Raw genomic sequence first — 21661 nt, 5'->3', positions numbered from 1 at the left:
GTGAAATGAAACCGAACAACGAAATAAAGGATTGCAAGTTCAGAAAAAATAAAACATCGAATGAAAAGTTCGATCAAGTGATAAATTAATGAATATTCACTAGGGCATTGGAATTAGAACAACGTATAATATTCGACTTAGAATGAAATAAAACAAAGAATCATATTACAAGTTCAAAAAAATCAAACAAGGCATGAAAAGTCGAAACAAGGCATAAGTTAAAAATTTATAAAGGACATTTGACTTAGAATGAAACAGAACATTGAATCAAGATTAGAAGTTTATAAAAATAAAAAAAGTCAAAACAAGGTGTAAATTAAAAATTGAACATTGGATTTAGACTGAAATAGAACAAAGAATCAACGGATTACAAGTTCAAAAAAATCAAACATGACATGGAAAGTCAAAACAAGGCATAAATTGAAAATTTATCAGGGTATTCAACTTCAAATGAAACAGAACAAATAACCAACGTTTTAGAAGTTCATAAAAATCAATATGGCATGAAAAGTCAGAATAAGGCATAAATTAAAAATTGGGCATTGGAAGAATGAAACAGAACAAAGAATCAAAAGGTTGCATGTTTAGAAAAATTAAGCATGGCATGGAAAATCAAAACAAGGCATGAAATTGAAAATTTCAAGAAAAAGACTCATATAACATTACTCATCATTGGCCGATCTAGGGTTTAGAAAACGAACTTGAAGTGGACAATGTTCTCCCCCACCAAGCTATAATCTCCTTAACCATGTCCCTTGCTGCTTTGGCGGTCCTCGTTCTTCAAATCTGTCGTTTTCTTCACAGATCTGTTATTTTCTCACGTATATGGTGTTTTTCCTTTTCCACTTCAATTTTCTCTTCAACCATGTCTCTTGCTGCTTTGGCAGTCCTCATTCACCCTAAGTTGTGCACAAACTTATTCTAAAAAATAATTATACAAATGAAAAAATCATGTTCAAACAAGTTAACAAGTCGTATTCAAATCCCTTTTGTTTGACATTATTTTCCACTTTCATAGCTTTTGAGCAACTTTTTTCCTCTTTTACACGTTATCAAAGACTCTTTAAATGAAAAAAATATATATATTTATAATGATAGAACAGAAAATCTCTTCCCAATTCAAAGAGATTTTGGTAAATAATTAATATATGTTTTCAAGTAATAAAAATCGAAAGAAGAAAGAAGAAGTGAACTTTTTTTAAAGTCAAAGATAAATAACAGGTTAATTATGTTTATTATACATCAAATGAAGAAAAAAATTGAGTTGCGTTTGCCGGGAGTCGAACCCGGGTCTATTGCTTGGAAGGCAATTATCCTAACCGTTGGACTACAAACGCTAGAGCGTGCTGCAATTTGGATAGAAATATTTTTTTATTGATTTAATAAAAAAATATATTTATAAATAAAATTGAAAAAGTGAATTCGTTATTGCGTTTGCCAGGAGTTGAACCCGACTATTGCTCGGAAGGACAATTACCCAAACGGACTACAAGCGCCGGATCATGTTTTAAAATAAATAGGTTAGTATCGAATAAATAAACAAATATACTTAACCTAGTTTTTTCAAGTTTGGTTACGTTTACTAATCCATAATAAAAATTAGTATAATCGTAATGAAATTTCATTGATAGGTCAATCATAGTAAGTCACAATCATAATATAATTGGATTTATTTTTCGTCATGTTTATTTAGAATTATGATTTTATCACATTTACTGTTATTGTTACCGTTTAGGGTCAAATGGTAACGGTAATAATAAATGTGACAATTTCATAATTTTTATACTGTAATAGTAACAACAATGATAACCGTAATGCTAACCGGTAATGATATTGACATAATTTCCAAACGTAATTGGATTGAGCACATTCCGTTTGTTATTCAATTTGCGATTTTTTTATTATAGATTTGTAAATGGGTCTCAAATGTCAGTACAAGTACAGGACACAAGTAAACACCACCAAATATAATCAAATGAGACCTGATTATCAAATTACCATTGATTTACTATGTTTCCCCTAGGCTAAATGTGACCTTTATTTAAATAACACGCTAGAAAATTTTGTATTTAATCAATAATGATTTATCAATTTTGAGTTTTGAGTCACACACTGTTCTTCTTTTTATCTTTCTTTAATTAATTGACCGCTATACCCATATCTTATAAAAATATATATATAAATATTCATGATTGTCAATTTAAATAAAGTAACTTTACTCCTTAAAAATTAAAGGTTAAAATTTTCATCGACACATTTATTATCAAACAAAAAATAATAATAATTCACAACTTAAATCTATATCTTTTTAATCCATTTTTTAAAATAAAGTAAATAAATGCCCAAGTATATGTATGTTGTAATAGAATCTAAATTTTAGATGGAAATTGCAAAAGTCATCCATAAATAATGGTGGCCATTGCTAGCTATAGGTATATCTTCAAAACTTCTAATATCATCCACCATCGATCTTTTGAAATCTAAGCTTAAGTAATTTTACGATTAAAACTCATAAATATTGAAAAATACATAGCAATGTTTTCCCTTTTAGTTTCAAGTTTAACAATACGTAGAGATGAGGAGGATTCAAACTATTTATTTTCTAATGAATGACAGATATCTTAACCTATTAAATTATGTCTCCAATGATATAAATTAATGTATCTAAGTAATTATTCTTATATATAAGACCATAATGAGAAACACAAACCTTATTTTATTTCGAATTGTCAAACAAGATTGTTACAATCAAACCTTTAAAAAATGGTTTTCAAATCAACGTTGAGCTATCATCTCAAATAAAACAAATAGTTGAAGAAAATAAATAGAGTTTGATTATTGAAGCAAACTTATAATTTGAGAGTTTAATTGGAACAACAATATATATTTATAGTTTTGAGATGATTAGAACATTTTAACGTACTTTAAAGGATAATCAATTAGAAGTTTAGAGAAAGATTAATTGTCTTAAATATATAGTTTTACGATTTTACCTAAATTTTATTATGGTTACTGAATTTGTTTGCTTATTTAAGTCTTCTAACGTAATTTCGTAGATAAAACATTAATGGTCATTTTCAAAAAACCAATGGTTCGAATTTTCACTCTTATAATTATTAATTTTTAGAAAACAAAACATTAATTCTAAACCTCTTCGTTTTAGGATTAATTTTAAAACAACACAGCTTAAAGCATAAACTGACGAAATAAATATTACATAAAATTTCTCTCAAACATACTTGAGGTTAGCAAATAGATAAAATCGAATAAATTTTAACAAAAATCATTTAGTCCTCTTCGATAATCGTTTGGTTTTTGGTTTATGTTTTTAAAATTAAGTTTATAGACACTCATTTGGTATCTATATTTTATCAATGGTTTAAAAAACTAAGTCAATTTACGAAAACTAAAAGAAGTAGTTTTAAAAATTCGTTTTTGTTTTTGGAATTTGGCTAAGAATTCAACCATTGTATTTAAGAAAAATACAAATTATTATAAAAAATAGAAAGAAAACAAATTTGATCTTTAAAAATCAAAAATAAAAAATGAAATAGTTAACCAATAATAAATGTGAACGTTTTGAGATGAAGATGGGATTTTAATGTACGATTATAAAATATTTCACTAACTTGAAATTTGGTATTTCTTAGGTAAGATTTGTTTTTGAAGGAAAAAAAATTCAAAGATACGTTCAACAATTCAATATGTTTGAATATTTGAGTTTAAGTTTGGCGGTCCCTATCTTACAGCCTTCCATATTCCATGGCTGTCGGCATGGGCGGAGCCAAGTAAAGCTATCCCTCCGTTAAGAAATTTACTATGTCATCATTGATATACAATTTCAAGAGTTGAATAATCATTTTACTGAAATAAATACTGATTGTTTCTCGGCATGGTATGTCTAAATTTGAGTAATTCATTTGTTTCTTTTGATCGAAAAAAACTTAGTTAACTTGCTCAATTTTACACAAAAGACTTTTCAGCTATTGAACTCTCTATGCTTAAGGATCAACTTCAAAATCATATCATTGATATGCATTCAAATATTGAGTTTATCGAGCTAAAACACACATGTAATCTTGCAGTAAAAATGGTCTTGACGAATATAGACAAGGTCTATCCATTAGTTTACAAATTACTCATATTGACGTTGATTTTACTTGTTGCTACAACTATTGCAGAGAGAACACTTTCCGCTATGCATATTATAAAAACTTGACTGCATAATCGAATGGGAGGTCAATGAATGAATAATTGTCTTATAACCTATATTGAAAAGGATTTATTTGATAAGTTAGATACTGAAGTTATCATGGATTGATTTCAAAACAGGAAAACTCATAGATGACAATTATAATGTATTAAATTATTTAATTTAAGAAATTATAAACACTTTTTTTTACATTCATTTATAGATTTTTTTTGTTAGACTTGTACGTATAGTGTCCTGGTATAGAATTCCTGGTTCCACCATTGGCCGTGCCCACCAAATTTCAACAAATTTTCAACTTTAAATTTCATTTTCTTTTCTTTTTACCCATACATTTGTATACTTTGAGATTTGTAATAATTTAATATTTAATATTTTAAAGATATTTATTTTTAGATTAAAATACCATATTGATCTCTATATTAATTTAAAGTTTGTTCAATTTTAATTCCGATATTTTTATGAAATATAATCTTAAATTTAGTTCTGGTGACTTGTTTTTTATTTTTTTCTTTAATTATTAGTGCTGTGGATAAAAATATAATTTAAGTATTTAGCTAGAAGGCCATAGAAGTCGGTTCCGTAGACTTCATGAAGGTCGATTCGATAAAGCTTGAGGAGACTAATCCAATGAAGGTGAAGATTATGCCTAAATGTTTTACTTTTGCATCTGCTTGGATCACTAGTGAAATAAATCCAACACTTCGTAACAGTTTAATTAATGACGCAAGAAATTAATTAACGAATGACTATTACTAAACCTATTGCTATATAATCGAGAGGGCTTGTGACATTGGTCGTACACCAAAATACATCTTAAACTCTCTACTCTCTAGCTCTCTAAACCATTACTAATTTGATTGTCGAAGTGCTAGCACCATATCGGTGCGAGTTTTTTTCATTATTGTGCAGTGCAATCATTCAATTTTTCTTGAAAATTACAAATTCACAGTTAGTACCAAAGTTCGATATCTACAATTAGTATTTTTAATATAAAATTAGAAAATGTGTTCACATATTATATTTTCTTATATGGAAATTGTCATTATTATTTAACCACAATTTAAAAAAAAAATTATTTGGAGAGATTAAATTTAAGATTTATTAAAAGCATCGAAATTAAATTAGAAATTTAAAAACACAACAAAGTAAAAGTATAAGAATTATTTTCCTAATATTTAAGAAGTGTAAGTGATGGTAGTTAATTTTATTTTTTATTTTTTATTATTACTTTTTATATCCATGAGTGTTGTCCATGTCATTTATGCACATCTTGACTAATGAAAAATTTGAGAGCGATTACAATATATATTTCCCCACAATTAACCATCTTCTCTCTCATTTTTTTAAAAAAAGAGAGTTAAGCTTTCTTTTATAAAAATATAAAAAAATTTATTATGAGTTTTTAATTTTTAACATACAAGCAATCAAGAATTCATAAAAGTTACATTACTTTCCTAAAAATAGGCAATCGTTTAAGTCTCTACACTTTAACATTTGTAATGTTTAACTATTATGATAAAAAATTTCATCAAAATTAACTGTCAAATTTTATTATGTAAACAACTTTATCTTCGTAACTAATAAATTCATTTAGTCTCTATATCAAATTATCTTAGTGGACTAAATTGTTACTCGTTATAACTTAGAAATTTAATTGTTACACAATTTAAGGTACATGGATTAAAAAGTTTATATACCAACTTACTATTAACATTGCAGTTAGGCACTAAAAATATTGTTTTAACATTTATATTATCTTTTTTGTAAATATTGATTGTTATTAGTTTATATCTATGCATGTATGTACTATCTAACAAATGAATTGATTATGTGAGTTCAATTATACACATTAATATAATAATGCAGACCAATAGAGGTGTTCAAATTGTTGGGATTGATGTCCTAATTCTCCCGGAGTCTCGTTGTTTTGTAAAGATGCACATTGTTAAATGAATAAAATAAGTGTTATTTAATTCTGGCATTTACTCATATCCAATAAACAAAGCTCATTGGTTATCTTATGTAAACTTAAACATGTATATGTGATATACAAGTGGATCATGTCTTAAGTGATAACCTAAATCGGTCTATAGTATAAGGATTAAAGTAGGATACCTGATCCTAGTGATACTACGGATACGGCCCGCTTTGTAGAGGTTTGCAAGTGTTGTAAACTACTATAGATGGTTGATCCTGATTATTCGTGTAGAGACGTGGAGTGGAGGTGTCCTATACAAAGAGTTTGTATAAGACCTGGACCACGAGATGACTAGACTTTGTATATAACGCCGTTGATACTAGAGACTTGCATCTCACCTAGACGACCATAGGTGACACGACCTCAATCCTGAGTATTTTGTGAACTCCTGCCTTTGAGGGAGGTCCTTTGAATAGTATGGGTGAGAATGGCCAGACTGCCAACTCAACATGCCTACCTTTTTGGGGACTTGTCTGATCTTGGAGTTGGGAACTCAATCCACAATATGGAATTCACTCCTTTTTCGAAGCAAAGATAAGTAGAGAGATTGCTCCCTTAAGGACCGATTTTGGAAGAGAAGACTCAGTCATAGTAGGACTATGATTTATGTTCATTAGAGGGATCAGTGGTACTTAAGAAGCCAGATGTAACTACAGAGGTATAACGGTTATTGGCCCAACTGTACTTACGAGCGATCTGTGAAGGGTTGTCGCACTGCTCATTGGTTAAGATGGACACATAATATATCTGTAGTGGGGAGAGTTCAGCTATCGACCTTTAGTGAAGTGCAGTCGAAAGGAGAGAATCGCTATTTGTCGAACAAGTCCCCTAAGTCTCAGCTGGCAGTTAACAGATGGTGGATCCCATGACTAGAGAGTTTAGTCAATTATTCACGTACCATTGGAGCTTCGGATCTACAGGTCCATGAGATCCCCTTAGTAGCTTAGATTCATGTTGAAGGATCAAGTTCTTGGTGTTGATTTGAAATGTTTAAATTGACAAGAGGTATTTTGTTTATATGTGATATAATCGGTATGATGTATGAGATACATCTAGTGGAGGATTGATGTAAATGAGATTTACATTGAGTACCATGGAATAGAAAAAGAACTATGGTTTATATGTTTCATGAGATGAAATATTAAAATTATACGTTATAAATATAGTATGATAAGTTGGTTATCATTTATATTTATAATAATATTGATTATTAGATAATTAATACTTTTTCTTTTAAATAACCAAATGCAGTGGGTGGTTATTGATCATGGTAACCGTGAGGTTTTAAAAGGAAATTGGTTTCCTATTTTGAAAGAGGGATTTTCTACAAAAGATTGAAAAGTTTTGAGCTTTCTCTCCAGCGAAAAGAAACTCACGAAAATCGTCAAGTAAATACTGATTTACTAAACGACGTTTGGGCGAGCTAAACGATCGTGCAGGTGCTAGCTAAATGATCGTTTAGTGTTTACTAAACAATTACATAGCTTTGCTAGATAATCACTGGCCCAAGGTAAACGATCGTGTAGAATTGACCGAGCTAGACGATAGAGCTAAACGATGCATTAGTTTTGCTAGACGATCGCATAGTTTATCTAAACGATTGGGCATCGACCTATACGATAGGTTTCGACTTCTCCCACTTGTCCAGTCATGTACACGATCTGATTTCCTCATTCATCTGCCTACACCAAGTCCGAATAGAGACCAACCCTCTAGATTCTCACACCGAGAATACCAAGGTCGCCTTGTTGGTGGTTCAGACTCAAACTTGACACCGTTGAGGTTTTTTGAGGCCGTTCGTGGTGCTACGGAGGTCGTTTGCTGTTGCAGAGGAGTTCGTGACCGAGAGATCGTTGAGGACGAACGCGAAGAGTTCGTGCTGTATTCGTGCGGTGTTGCGGTCGTGTAGATCGGGCATTCGTGGTTGCTGTGATTGATCAGAGCGCACATCGGAGCGAGGAGACACTGCTACTTTTGTTAGTAAATTTTTCCCTCTGTACTTTTATTATATCATGATGTAATTTCTCTGTAAATTGTATAACCGCTTGTATTGAAGTCGACTGTAAATAATTTGTTGATTCATGATTGTAATTTGGAATAATCTTGCTTCCGCTGCTCACGAAATCATCGAGTGTCAATTTCCTTCACAAATAACCTGACAACTCGAACAATCTGAACTACCCAACTAAAATGTAAGGGTTGGGTTGGGTTAGTTTTGTTCTTAGGTTGGGTTGGGTTGAATTTTTCCATTTTTATTGGGTTGGGTTGGATTGTGGGTTGGCTAAAAAAAATTTGGGTGACCCAACCTAACTTGAATTTTATATATTATTCCTCTTTGTTTAAAGTTTGATTTCTTTGTATTAATTAATTTTTTATTTTAATATTTTTCTTTTAAAATTGTTATGATATTTGTCTTTGTTTAAAGTTTACAATAGATATCATAGATATTTGGTATTTAGCATCTTAATTTTATGAGATTTTAGTTATTAGTCATGTGTTATATATAAATTTACATATTTTTCATTAAAAATAAAAAAATAAGTTATAACCCGACAACCCAACCCAACCCAACCCGAATTTTAAGGGTTGGGTTGGGTTGGGTTGGAAACTTTATTTGGGTCATTTAGGTTGTCAATAAAACCAACCCGAATTTTCTGGTTGGTCCGAAAAATACCCTCAATCCGATCCAACCTCACCCATGTACATCCTTATAGACCAATATTAATGAAAACATTATAGCATACTTAATTCCTGACACATACCACTTTGTTGAACAAAACCAATAAATAAAATAACATAGAAATAGAAATAAATCTTAGATTGTACTCAACAAAAAACAATAACAATAAATCTTAGAAATTAAAAAATGAAAATGAGACATCAACTCTCTTAGGATCCATTATATGGATATTAAACATCTAAGATTTAAATGTATGGAATGATTAATATATGTGTTTGAATATACATGAGGATTAATATAGAAAAGTTAAATATTTTTACTTAATTTATCAATATTGTATATAGAAATTTAAAAAAATGATTATTTAATTAAATATAAGAGAATGATTAATGTATCCATAAGTTAAATTTAACGTTATTTAATTTAATATTAATTAATTAATTATTTAGAAAATTGTAGGTAATAATAAAAATTTATATTAAATAATTAAGATAAGATAAAATTTTAATGGCAAATATATTAGATGAAATTTATTAATTTTAACTAATATATTTACATTTAATGACTAAATAAAATTAATAATAAATATTAATTTATTTAATTAATTAGACTATATTTAAATATCACTGAGGGTTGACAAAAATCCTCGCGAAGATGGGTCCTTGCGGGTCTCCACCTCGATCACGGTGAAGAATCCCCAATTTGACTAGGGATGGGGTCAAATAAGGGATTATAACTGGTCCCTGATTGGGGACGAGGAAGGTATCCCTGCCCCGTCCCCGCGATTAATTTTTTTAATATATATTAATTTTACAAATAAATATATATAATATATAATTATATATATAATAAATATATATTAATTTCACAAATAGTTATATAGTTATATATAATTATATAGTTACAAGGGGGGTCCCGTGGGGACCTGTTTCCCCTAGCGAGGAATCCTCGTCCCCATCCCCACCAAGGGGCAGGGATGGGGGGAAATAACCCCCCACGGGGACGAGGATGGAGAATCCCGCCCCGTCCCGAACCCGTTGCGAGCCCTAACCTCAATTCAATACCCATCTTTCCCATATTGTTAGATACTGAAACAGAAAACATCCCCTTTCCCCAAATTTCTACTTACCTTAGGTCACGCTTGCCAATCTATAATAAAAATTAGTATAATCGTAATAAAATTTGATTGATAAATCAATTGTAGTAGGTCACAATCACAAATGCAATTAGATTGCTTTTAATCACGTTTACCTAAAATTATAAATCTGTCATATTCACTGTCAACGTTATCATTTAGAGTCAAATGGTAACGATAATAGTAGATGTGACAAATTCTCATATTATAATAGTACACTAACGGTAACGATAACATAATTTTGAAATGTATACGGATTTGATCATTTGCTTGTCAATCACTTTGTGTTTTTTTTTTAATTACAAATTGGGTATGTAGTAGGTCTCACGTGTCAGTACCAGTACAGGACACAAGTTAAATAACAACAAAGGTAACTCATTTGGGCTTACTTTTCATATTATCATTCATATATTACTTTTGCCCTGGTGTAAGGGAAAATTTGTACAGATGACCCATTTTTTGGGCCCAAAATATCAAATGACCCATTTTTTAAAAATAATGTCAATTGACCCTCTACTAACATCAGTGTCATACCAAATTATGTAAATTGGCCTCACAAGTGTCTAACGTTATAAGTCTCGCTCTCGGCTGGTCAAACATTCTCGCTCTCGCTTTAAATTCCCTAGTTTGATGTGATTGCTCGTCGGTGTACGAAATAATTTGACAATTTTCACAACTGAAGCCTCAAATCATAGTACCTAAACATAATACAATGGTGATTTCTTTAAACTCTAAAATTCATTTCAACGGTGATTACTTCCCTAGTTTTCGACGGTGTTTTGTTGAACGGAGTTTTTTCGAACGAGGATTTCTAAGTTAAGGCTTTTTTAGAATGGAACAGGTTTTCTAGAATGGTGTTTCATTATTTAGGTGTCTGTTTCATTATTTTTGCTGTGTTATTTCTGAAAAGGTAGGAATTGAGCATTACGAAATTTTGTATCGAGAAAGTGAAGCGAGAGTGGTAGGGTAAGAGCGAGAGATCATTAGGATTTGGATTTTTTAAAGATTTAAATCGAAGACGGGAGTAAAAAGAGAGAGAGAGATAGCGAGATATAGAACGAGAATGAGAGAGAGCGAGAGTAAGAGAAAGTGAGAGTAAGAGAGAGAGAAAGTAAGAGAGCGAGCGAGAGTAAGAGAGAGCGAGAGTACACTTTCAATTGTTTGTACAACTTAATAAAAAATGTTCGCTTACTTTGTAGGATGATAGAAAAGTGTCTACTTATTCGATATGGAGGTGATTGAGATGAGAATGAAAGTTCATATGTTGGAGGCGAGTTGACAGAAATCATTGTGCCTATTACATGTAAGTATGAAGAACTTAAATCTCACATTTACAAGGTTACAAATGTCAATTCTTCAGAGTTTGATCTTATAATGAGAGTTAAATATAAACATGAATACGAAGCCCCTCCACAATATATAAGGAATGATGATGTGTTCGCTTCCTTCTTTTCCGGGAATAACTTAGTAGGCTTTAGTTATCTATAACACTAAAATAAAATTAGGACGAAAATATTAGAATGGTGTTCGAAAATGTGAGTTATGATGATATGAATATGGATAAGCAATACGAGGTAGGGGTGTACATTGGTCGGTCAGTGTCGGTTTTGGGAGAAAAATGATACCGAAAATCGACCAAAAAATGAGGGAGAAATTCACCCAACCGTCTATAAAATCCCGAATTTCAGGAAAATTTAAGTTAATTATCTAAAATTACTGAGTCTAGATTTCCCTTTCATTTGGAAAATTGGGGTTAAATTGAAATAATTGAAATAATTGAAAAACTTTTATTGGTTAAATTGAATTTAATTGATTAGATATTCGAACTGATTATCTTGAAAATATTAAATTTTACTTTCCTTGGATTTTGGATTTTAGGGTCAACTTAAAAAAAAATAATAATAATAAAAGAGATAATTAATTTCATGTGGTTTTGAATTGATTTAAATATTTGGAAAGATTTAATTTATATCAAATTGATGGATCTTATGCCCTTTAATTTTTGTTTTTGAAGCCTAAATTAAGATAATTTGAAAAGTTAATTGATTTCTAAATTTAATAGAATTTTTGGAGATTTTGGAGATATTGTGATAAAATATTTTATTTTTCTTTTCAAAATTTGGAAAAAATAAAAGAATTGAGAATTTTTTTCGAAATTAAATGAGAGTGAAAAAAGATAAAAAAATTGGGGGAGAAAGCAATTCGATTTTTCAGCGACAATTTCCACAAAATTTTCGATTGCTAGAGTTTGAATCGTTGGTTCGTGCTCAAATTTGATCAACTTGTTCGAGACATATAGAGTTTCATTTTGAACAGTTGGATCGTTGTTTGAAGCTCTGGTTTGTTCGTAATCGTTATTGAATAAAATCTGTAAACTAGAAATTCCCCTTCTCTCTCACTCTCGCAAACCCTCCTCATGCAAGACCCTCACTACCAGCTACTAGCCTAAACAATTTAGATCGTCTGACAATAATACACGCTACCTATCTATGGCAGCCATAAGTCAACGTGTCGTCGGCCGCCATTGTCCCGATCTTTGTCAGAATTTTGAGGAAAATCTTGGGTAAGACTTATTTTTCCTTATAATTTGGGAGATGAAGTTCACCCCTTTTATTTTGGGTTAAATTAGTAATCTCTCTTTAGTTTGAAACTTAGATTCAAGGTTTGGAAGTTTTGAGGCATTGACCATCAAGTTAGATACCATTTTGTTTTGCAGAAAATTAGTGAAGATCGATAAGTTTTGTAAGTTGTTGGATGGTTATTCTTTTGGATTGAGAGTAATAGTGGGAAAATTAAGTTATTGATTTTGGATTTAATTCATGTTCATATTGGCTAATTAAATCGAGTATTGGAATTTTTCTTAGACCAAGCCACAATTTTAGGTTGATTCAAGTGTGCTAAAGAAGTTCTAAGGAGATTTTGTTTTGCGTTTTTTTACCAAGTTAAGGTAAGTAATCTTACTACTGGAACTGCCTTTGTGCCGATAAATTTATGATTTATGTTGAGGATTGTAAGACTAGTTACCAGGATAATTTTAACTGTTATGAGATTTAATGGACTGTTTATAAAAGATATATGAGCATGTGATAATATGTCTGAAGCATGTTAATGTATGAGCATGATTTAGAATTTTATGAGATATATTAAAAGGACGATTGAGCATGACCCTAAATTATGAGTTAAGCGACACTACTATGGAAATGTCTTAAAGTTAGGTAAAAGTTGGAGCATTTTTTTGATGTGCTTATTTATGTGATTTATTATGAAAGTGCGTAAGCTATATGATGTATTATGAAATTTCAAATGTTTGATTGTTTACATGAGTTAGTGCATGAAAGTGATGTACTGGATCCATTAATACTACATTAATTACGTATGTTGAGGTTAATTAACATGATCAAGACCTTGATCAGGAGATTTTAGAGAATTCATAATTATGTGAACGTTATATGTAATATGAAGTTAGATGCAATATCTTTTCCTTTCCAGATTATGTGATTGCATGAAAGTGATGAACGTCCAAGGGCGCTAGTACATGAAAAAGATGTACTAGGGCTGGTGTGTATGAAAGTGATATATACCTAGAGGGCACTAGGGTGTACGAAAGAGGTACATACTCAGTGGGTTATGTGTATACAAAAGAGGTGTATACATAATCATGTGTACGAAAAAGGTACGCATCCCCACATTTATAGAGAGGATCTGGGGTGTACGAAAGAGGGACATACTCAGTGGGTTATGTGTATACGAAAGAGGTGTATACATAACTATGTGTACGAAAGAGGTACGCATCCCTAAATTTATAGAGAGGATCTAGGGTGTACGAAAGAGATACATACTCAATGGGTTATGTGTATACGAAAGAGGTGTATACATAACTATGTGTACGAAAGAGGTACACATCCCTAAATTTATAGAGAGGATCTGGGGTGTACGAAAGAGATACATACTCAGTGGGTTATGTGTATACGAAAGAGGTACATACTCAGTGGGTTATGTGTATACGAAAGAGGTGTATACATAACCATGTATACGAAAGAGGTACGCATCCCTACATTTATACAGAGGATCTGGGGTGTACGAAAGAGGTACATACTCAATGGGTTATGTGTATACGAAAGAGGTGTATATATAATTATGTGTACGAAAGAGGTACACATTCAGTCGGTTATGTGTTATGAAAGAGGTGTATACGTAGCCATGTGTACGAAAAAGGTACACATTAAGTGGGTTATGTGTACACGAAAGAGGTGTATGCATAACCATGCGTATGTAAGATATTGTGTTTCCTTTGGGATTCACCAAAGGTTGTGGGTCCTACGGGACTTACTAGAGATAGTGGGCATACTTAACTACAGTAGGATAGAAATAAGTTTTTCATGTATGTATGTATGTGTCCCATGAGGACTAAAGCAATTTATATGTTCCACTAGAGGTAGGCATCTAGAGGACATAGATGCCTAGCTTGACCCCAGTAGTGGGTTACTTACTGAGTATTTTATACTCACCCTTTCTCATGTTTATGTTTCAGGTAAGAGTAGGGAAACGTCGGTGAATGACAAGCGAAATTCGTGAACGAGCCACTGGAACCAGTTTTATGCTTCTGCTCATGAGATTTAAACTTCTTTTCATGTTTTTCTTAGCTTTCCTTGTTAATGTTTAAAACTTACTATTTAGAATCACTTCCAGATTTATTTATTATCATTTATGATTTATGGGTACCTTACCGTTGTTTTTAATATTTGAAATTAAATGCAAAGTCTTTTAAATTTACCTTATTTAATTCGCATTTATTTCACCATAACAGAGTGTCATTTTAAGTTCCATGCATGCATGTGTTTAGTAACGGCCTAACTTAAGTCCTAGGGGGTCGGGTTGTTACACCGTCGGTCGGTCGGTCGATTTGGTTGGTTTGCTTTTTTTTTTTTTTTTTAAAGATGAGCCAAGGTAAATAAAAAGGAAAGATGAATTGATAATGTGTTATTGTTAGGTTAATAAAATTAGCAACTTTTTTAATTTAAAATCAATCATTTTTTTATGGAAAAAATTTAATAAATCATGTAATAGGTTTAAAAATTAGGCAACATAAAAATAATAATAAATAAATACTAAAATAGTAGGCTTTGGCTTGGTTTGGTGGTAATGGGCTTGCTTTTATACTTACTTTTAAAAAAAATTAAAAATAAAAAACAAATTTATATTCGTCAATCGGTCGGTCAGTCGATTTTCAACTTTTTTTCAGGAAAACTGAAAACCAACCAACCGATCCTTAGCCCCGAACGACCGACCTTAATTCGATCGATTTTGGTCGGTTTGATGTAAACCCCTAATATAAGGAATCATATGAGTTTCTTCAGGAAGAGGATGATATTCCATTGTCTATCAACACTGTACCATCAACATTATCACTAGACAACGACCGCACTAATCCAGTGGGATTGAATTTAATGAATTATGGTGATACAGAATTGGGCGGTACTTCAATTGTTGGTAATGAAAGATCATCTAGACTAGATTATATGGATTGTGGTCATCTACAGCAAAGTTATGGTCCTTCAGTGGATGGTAATGAGCAACCAGTATGATTGAATGAATTGGATTGTGATCATAGAGATGTGCATTGTTCTACAATAGCTTCAATGGTTCTACCATCTGTGTCTTCAAGTCATCGGGGAGATTTGATTATGCCTGGTACCTCTTCATCTGGGACAGACATTGAAGTTGGTCAACTATTTTTATGTAAAAAGGACTTGAAAATGTGATTATCTATTTTGTCCATCAACAAAAAATTTAAATTTAGGGTTAGGAAGTCAACCAAATCTTTGTTCACTGTCAAATGTATTGGGGAGATTTATAAATGGAGCATTTGTGCAATGAAAATGAAAGAGTGTGATATATTCAAGAACACAAAGTACTCACGTTCGCACATATGTTCCATCGAAATTCTGAAACACAATCATAGACAAGCAACTACTATGGTTGTTAGTCAGTTGATTAAAGATAAGTTTACAGACATGGGACATATTTATAAATCTCGTCATATCATTGAGGATATGAGGAAAGATTACGACGTGAACAAAAGTTACGATAAAGCGTGGCGTGCAAGGGAAGTCGTATATGAACTCATTAGAGGTACTCCAGAATACTCATATGTCACACTACATGCTTATGGGGAGCGTTAAAAATAGAGAATCCGGGTATAGTATTTGAGATCAAACTTGAAGATGATGTGCATTTCAAGTATATGCTTATGGCATTAGGGACTTATATTAAAGGTTTTGCAAGCTGTCGGCCTGTGATAATTGTTGATCGGTCACACTTGAAAGGAAAGTACAAAGGACCATGTTGGTTGCAGTTTCTATGGACGGAAACAATCAATTATACCCACTAGCATATGCAATAGTGGACAATGAAACCGATCGATCATGGAAATGTTTTGTGTCGAATTTGAAATGCACTATCAGAGAATCAATAATCTGGTATTCGTGTCCGATCGAATGGTATCTATCAGCAATGTTATTCGTGCATTTTTTTCTCACGACATTTCATGGATTGTGCACGTGGCACATAGAATAGAATCTTATTACAAACTTTAAACACAGTACAGTCGTTGGGATGTTTAAAGATGCAATAAGGGCATTTCGCATGACAGAGTTCCAGACAAAATGAGACGAACTTCGTATTTTTTGAGACGGTACTATCACGAAATATCTGGAAGATATCGATCTTCAAAGGTGGGCACAGGTTTACCAATTAGAACGAAGATATGACCACATGACGTCCAACAATGCGGAGTGTTTCAATTCGTTAACTAAAGAGTATTGGCTATTGCCCATAGTATGCTTCATTGAACATGTTAGAGGAATTCTCCAATCGTGGTTCTACAAACGGTGGAATTACTGGACATCTCGAACGACGTTACACTCTGACTACTGTGAAACCCGATTGGCAAGTGAGGTCGATAAGGGCAGACGATATCGGTTGAGCTTATTGATTATTATCGAGTCCACGTGCGAGATAATCGATTGGATGGTATTGTGAAACTTTACACGAAGGAATGCATGTGTAAGGAATTTGACTCACTTGGTATCCTGTGTTCGTATGCAATTGTGGTTGCCAGGGAACGAAACATACCCATCTAGAGTCTTTGTAGTTGATTTTATACAAACTCTTTAATGACTACGTATGTAGAGCTTATAAATCCACTCGGGGCATGCATGTGTAAGGAATTTGACTCACTTGGTATCCTGTGTTCGTATGCAATTGTGGTTGCCAGGGAACGAAACATACCCATCTAGAGTCTTTGCAGTCGATTTTATACAGTGGACTCTCTAATGACTGCATATATAAAGCCTATAAATCCACTCGAGCACATATTTGAATGGAAGAAACCTCTTGGATATGTAGAAAAGACTATTATTCCTCCAAAGTTTGTGGCACAAGTCGTGTGATGGAGAGTGAGAAGAATACCATCCAGAGGAGAATTTCGCAAACATATAAAATGTGGTAGTGTGAGAATTATGGGCATAACTGAAAAGACTATAATGAACCGCTCACAACTGTGCAATGTACTAAAATAGCAGAACTGACTCAAATGTTGGTCGAGGTTGATTGTCTAAATATAGACCCAATTGGCACTTTTAATGATCTCAATGTACTCACTCTGTATGTCTCGATCTCTCATAATGTCACTCATGCTTTTGTTATGTATACTCTTAGAATGTCACTCATGCTTATGCATAGACTCATGGTTTATGTATAGACTTTTAGATAGTTACTCATGCTTATATACAGACTCTTATGAATACCATCAGAATGTAAATCTAGCTTTCCCTCTCAAAATCTTGCTCTCTCAATGTATCATTCTCTTCATAAGTTTTTCTTTCCCTGAAAGTCTCGCTCTCTCAATCTCACTCTCTCTCAAAGTCTCGCTCTTTAAAGATATATAGTCAGAATAAGTAACAGATTCCAATGAAGTTTCATATACATAAAAAAGACATGTTTTACATACATAAAAAATACATAAAAAAATACATGTTTCATACACATACAAAATACAGAGTGTTCACCCACAACTGACACGCTAACTGATTCCTATATTCACTCATTCTCTCCTGAGTGATTGCGGAAGGATCGGTACCAGTCACCAAATGTTCTAGTAATTTTACTACAAAAACACCACAATCAAGTGACTCTGTTGTATGTTGGTGTTGATAGGTCAGGTGATTTTCCAAAAGGATGTGGATAGGTCCAATTTTGAACGTTTCATCTCACAGTAGTGAAGTAGCGATGGTATTATGACAGTCAACGACTCCAGCCAAGTCCCCAGCTTCGTCATTGGTATATATGATGGAAGTGAATCAAACAAGAATATATGGCCTCTGTTAATGTTCATTGCAAGGATCATCTAGTGCTCATTGATGTTCATTATCGTATATACGAAATCCACATCTGCCCATTTGACATTAAATTTACTAGTGACATAGTCCTTATACATGTCTTCATCCTCTCAGGGCAGCCTCCATTCTCTATTTCTTCTTTATCCATTTAAATACTCTGCTACGAAATTAAGGGGACTCTACAAAATAAAATGAGAAGTTAAATAACGAAATATATCATAGTAAAATGACTCCGCACAACAAAATATATCAAATATATGTCAAGTCGATTATAAAAATTTTCTTTCATAAAATAAAATGAAGTATTTACAGTCTGCACCAAAAATTACTATGTCAGTCAAAGTACAAGAATTCAATTGTAAAGGAGTCAAGACTAGGAAACTTACATCGCATTCAACCCGCGAACTCGGTTCAGTCAATTCCTTGAAAAACTTTTTAGATAATGGCTTCAAGGAATTCTCTCGAACCTCATTTTCTGTATTCTCATCAGTAATCTAGCCCATCATTTTTGTAAAGATGGTAAGTGGAACATTATGTGCTACGTTGTACCCGACCATCGCTATGAATAGTGACGTAGGCATACCCCGGAGAGGATACTTACCCTTTTGACTTTTAGACGGAAAGTGTACCTTAGTTTCGTCATCTTTTGTTATTTTATTCTTTAGTTGGGCTAAAGGTGTATATTTATCAACATTTTTCCTCTTACGACTAGTTCTTCGAGATTTCTACATAAGCAGATAAAAAAAATTTACTCATCAAGAAATATAAAAAAAATAAAATTTCAAATCACGAAATATAAATAAAGATTACTAATCAATAAATTACTCGCCAATGTAACTCCTTGCGTGATCGTAACAATATTAGAAGTGACGGCCTCTGGATGTGGGATGTCAAACGTGTCAGCCTCTAGATGTGACATAGTGAGTAAGTCAGACATGTCAGCCTCTGGATATGGGATGTTAGTGGCCGAAGAAGATATACTCGAACTCCTTGTTTATGGAAGCATGGTGGGTGAGATAGATACGTTAGGCTATGTATGTAAGACGTCGGCCTCTATAGGTTGGACGTCAGTGGGTGATGTTGTGGTATCGGGCTCTAGAGGGGGGTGAGAGTAAGTATAATGGTGGTATTTGGAGGCTCTAGAGGGGGGATGGGAGAATGAGAGGTAGTCGCATCAGTGGTATCGGGATCAATAGGTGGGATGAGTGACATCGTGGCATCGTCACCTGTATCTGGGATGGGTGACCTTGTTGTCTCCTCAATCACCGTGGAACCTTTCAATTAGTAAACATAAAATGATGAGTTCACGAACACGTAAAAACTAAATATAAAGCAACGATAGTAAATGCAAACATTGCACATAGACTGTAACAGTGACTGGATGGCTAACAATTGTGCTTTTATGTCTGTGTTGTTTTCCTTGATCTTGGATACACGACCATGTAAACTCGATATACGACCACCAACCTCGATAGAGAGCTGTCAATGCTCTGCAAATATAAATAAGTAGAATGGTTGGGATTGGCTCCCTCCCTGTGGCCAGCACGCTCAGAACACTCCTTATCCATAGATTCCTCTCTATGGAAATTCATAGGATGGTCATCTGGTGGGTTTAACTCATCCTCATTGTGTACATCCCCCACCACATCATGGAACATATCATCACTGGGTGTGTATGCCCCTCCTTCCACCCTTCCACATTCAACATCCTCATGCTGAGCATGCTTGTACTCATCATTTTTACCTCCATGATGATCATCATTATTGCTCTCAAAACTACCTCCACTACTCGACCTACTGTCGCTTTCAGCACTATCATTGTTTGCATCTAGATCGAATATAGGTTGTTTATCCATTGGGGCATCTCAAAACTTCCTCTCAGCATCGGTCATGACAAGAACCTCTTTAACCTTTGTCTGCATTAACATCCTAGTAAAATGGTTAGTGTCAATTTAACAACCAAATAAACATATTATGCATAGAGTACAATTACATTGTTAGACTCGAATATGTCTCTCTCTAGTATTGAAGAACACTAAATGGGAGCATGACCATCGTAATATATGAGACAAAGCCATCATGCTCCTTCATTCAGCAATGTTCCCAGCCATGATGCTGCTATGATCTCGTACGTCCATACCTAAGATTTAACATATATTAAGAATAATAGTAATGTTAAATCAAACAACACGATTATTATGTTAAGCAAATTTACCTGGAATGCTTGTGAAAATCCACATAAAGAATACTTCACGACATAATTTTCATTTCCTTTCACCTTCATCTTGTATAAACTAACCTTGTCATTCAATGCAGTCTTTAGGGCATCGAGTGTCCTCTCCCAAATAATGGTACCCTAGTTTAGACTATTGTAAAACTCTATGTTCTGAACGTCCTTAAATCGTTTAAGTTCCATTACACTTTTCTGCTTGTTCTTTCCCATCATTACAACCTCTGTGTAGTACACTAAGGTGACCTTCACAGCATCCTCATCATCTTCGAAATCCAACTCCTTGTATCTCTCTTCTAGTAGACTAATATGTAATGTGTCCTTTGTCACTCGATACCAAAATACTTGATTGCAAGTTCACACGAGGACTCTTCATTCTGATAAACTGCATAGAGGATCGCCACAAACTAGTCATCAACAAAAAATCATCCTTCCAAAACGTGATGACCTTTCCACCAACAGAGAATCTCATCGAGTCAGCTCTCGTGCTCTTCACTTCTCTCAATAACATATGGTGGATAATTGGGTTGTTGAACACCATGTCAATGTCTACAAATCACCCAAAAATTGTTCTCTTAAACATCTCTAACTATCATAGGGTAAGCTTCTACTTCATAGTTTTGTTTGCAATAGCAATGTGAGCCAAGTTTGTTACTTGACCGAGAAATTGATCAATTACAGGTATTCTGAAACGTGTTGATATCTTAAATCACTCATGCATTAAATAAAGATTCAATCAGTAATGCCTTCAGAAAAAATTGTAAATATAGAATTCTGTTTAAGTCTCACTAGAACCACTCTCGCTAGACATTGTCTCACTAGTCTCACTCTCTCTAGTATCGGTCTATTTAGTGTCACTCTCGACGATTTCATTCTCACTTATCTCGCTAGATTTCATTCTCACTTATCTCGCTCACATTCTCTCTTTTTACTTGTCTTCAACCTCATAACACATTGAAAACCATTAAAAAAAAAAAAAAAAAAAAAACCCCACAGATTCACAGTATTTTTAAACCCCAAACGACC

At 33.0% G+C, this 21661-nt stretch overlaps 1 non-coding gene across 1 annotated transcript; it reads right to left on the bottom strand.

The window, feature by feature from the left end:
* Positions 1-1265: 1265 nt before the first annotated feature.
* On the bottom strand, positions 1266-1337 carry TRNAG-UCC. Its single transcript has one exon. It is a non-coding gene; the product is annotated as a tRNA-Gly (tRNA).
* Between the last annotated feature and the right edge of the window lie 20324 nt (positions 1338-21661).

Source organism: Benincasa hispida, chromosome 8 (assembly GCF_009727055.1).
Source record: "Benincasa hispida cultivar B227 chromosome 8, ASM972705v1, whole genome shotgun sequence".
Lineage (NCBI taxonomy): Eukaryota > Viridiplantae > Streptophyta > Magnoliopsida > Cucurbitales > Cucurbitaceae > Benincasa > Benincasa hispida.
The sequence above is the reverse complement of the archived record's forward strand: the minus strand, read 5'-3'. Positions and strand labels throughout refer to the sequence as shown.